This window comes from Etheostoma spectabile, chromosome 10 (assembly GCF_008692095.1).
Source record: "Etheostoma spectabile isolate EspeVRDwgs_2016 chromosome 10, UIUC_Espe_1.0, whole genome shotgun sequence".
Lineage (NCBI taxonomy): Eukaryota > Metazoa > Chordata > Actinopteri > Perciformes > Percidae > Etheostoma > Etheostoma spectabile.
Window position 1 is genome coordinate 8,795,502 of NC_045742.1, and position 2,515 is coordinate 8,798,016.

At 39.7% G+C, this 2,515-nt stretch overlaps 1 long non-coding RNA gene across 1 annotated transcript in view; it reads left to right on the forward strand.

Annotated features, from left to right (window-relative positions):
• The first annotated feature begins 441 nt into the window (after nt 1-441).
• LOC116696531 (uncharacterized) overlaps nt 442-2,515 on the forward strand; it is an 18,278-nt gene continuing 16,204 nt past the window's right edge. The window contains exon 1 of the long non-coding RNA XR_004333759.1: nt 442-603. This is a non-coding gene — a long non-coding RNA (uncharacterized LOC116696531). The remainder of the gene's footprint in view (nt 604-2,515) is intronic.

Consider the following 2,515-nt stretch of genomic DNA (forward strand, 5'->3'; position numbering starts at 1 on the left):
GCAGGTCTTCACTCTCACTTTGTCAGCTCTGATCCAAACAAAAGCAGTCTTTGACTAATAACTACACCTTGGCACTACTACAGATCAAATAAGGGCTGACGGTGAACCTGATTCAAATTGCAATTTTTCTTCACTTCACAAAACACTGAAGCACACTCTGTATTCAACATACACTGACACATTTAATATGAAGCGCTTTCACAGCCACTTTTTCTTATTGACCGCTTTTCCGACTTGGCAGGCATGCAGTTATTAAGCCATAATAAATAACTGCGGGCCTCTCACGTCAGCCAATGGTGAGAATGCTGGAAACGAGAACGCATGTGGTAAATAATGCTGCATTTAAAGTGATGGTTCGGAAGAATTTCACACTAGGGTCCTTTGCACCATCACCTTGAGTCATACACACCCCCCCAGAAGCTTTTTACCTTGGTCTACAAGATACACAGTTGGTTCCATTAGTGCCTGCACTAAGCCATTCAGCTGATAGCGCTGACTAGCCCAATGTTAGACCAATGGAAAAAAGCTTTTGGAGGGCTGTTTGGCTCAAGGTCCTGGTACAGAGGACCCTAGTGTGAAATTACTCCGAACCATCACTTTAACGTAACGAAAACAGCATATTGTTGTCTTTTTGCACAAATATAATGCGCCAGCAAAATCCTAATCAGGCTCCAGTATGTCCAAAACTCTGCGGTCAGGTTCCTCACCCACACCAAGACCTGGGAGCATATCACCCCAACCCTTATCCACCTTCACTGATACCCAATTAAGTCCTGCATCAAATATAAAATCCTACTTCTCACCTGTACCCCTCTGACCTCCTCCATCCATACACCCCATTCCAAAACCTCTGGTCCTCAGAAGCTCGCCTGCTATTTATCCCAGCTTACAACCTCCCTTAGCTTAGCCACAGTAATTCTGTAAAGTGTCCTTGGGTTTCATGAAAGGCGCTATATAAATAAAATTAAGTATTACAATTATGTATGTTTTTGTGAGCTAGCAACCCATACAGAAGATACAAAGGTAAATATGGAATACGTTGCCTCAGATCTGCAAATCCATTGCCACACAGATCCCATCTTTCATTGTTTAAGCTCACTTTGACAAATGAGTCCCAATGATAGCTGGGAGTTTGTGCATAGCAATTGATCATCCCATGAAGCTGTGCTGAACCTGCATGAAAACCTTGATCAATTGACTCAAATGGTCTGAGGAGAGCAAGTAATGTTTTGATGTCATAATTGGTGATCTGAATCTTCATTATTCACTTGTTATCAGACAACAGTTTATGGTACCACTTGATCCTGTTTGTGCAGTCAAAGGCGTGAACACTGATAACAAGATGGCTGCTGGTTCATTTAGCTGCTCAGACAAAATAAAAGAAATGAGCAATAGAGACACCTTTTGTGCACTTCATCACTTTAGCTTCCATAATTGTTGTAATAACTTATCTTTGGTATTACATCCCACACAGCAACCTTCCATATTGTATTTCACGCTACCTGAGCGCCCATAGTGGTGGTAGATGCTTAATGTATATGCTACATTTATATGCATGTCACCTTTTGCTGCACAGGAAATGGCTCTGCTGTCCCTATTTCATATGCATGTTCTGTGTTCCAAGGTAACATGTTGACCTGTCTCTACATTTTCCTGCAGTTCATGACTGATTCAGATTATATTCTCAGTGAATTTACACACCTAACACAAATAACACAAATTACATCTTACAGCCCTTACCCTAAAAATTACCTAATGGGTCAATTATCCAAGCAGCTTACAACCCATAATTACGTGTCTTGTTGTCAGCGACCCATTGTGTCTAGTAATTATCATGAAAACAAATGAGGAAGTAAGTTAACAAAGTAAAAGAGCGCCAGATCCTATGGATGAAGGAATGTTGGGGTGGTGGATGGGTCAAGCCAATTTAGGACTTTCACTTAGGAAACCAGGGTTGATATCTTATGTGAAACAAAAAAGTATTTTTGTTGTCTAAACTTCACTAGTCTGTTTTACAATGTTAACTACGAGTTTTAAACTGACTTTAAAACTGTGATAATGTAACATTTTTACCACTGTAATGTACAGTTTCAGGTCATACACTAAAGTGAGACTTAAAATGTATATTTTCAGTAGTGTAGTTGTGTAGTTGGATGTGTTAAAACCCGTATTGAATGTATAGATGGGAGAATGGGTTACCATGATTTTTTGTTGGAATTCCGCAGCACGACAATAATTCAAACAGCTGACAGATGGAATCCATTTTCACAGGTTTCACAGTATAGTTCCTGCCAAAGACGTGGATTTTGCCCACATTAATATTAATAAGCTGGGGTTAGCCAAACCATACATTTCTAAGCTTGTGTAATTAAATACCCTTATCCTACAGTATATGTGTGGCTTTTTCTGTCATTATTTGTTTTGGGGTAACACGTTCAAGTGAGACATTTTTACTTTATGACCCTAATAAATCTCTCTGTACAAAGAGCAATTTTGCATAAGTGAAGTGCCACTT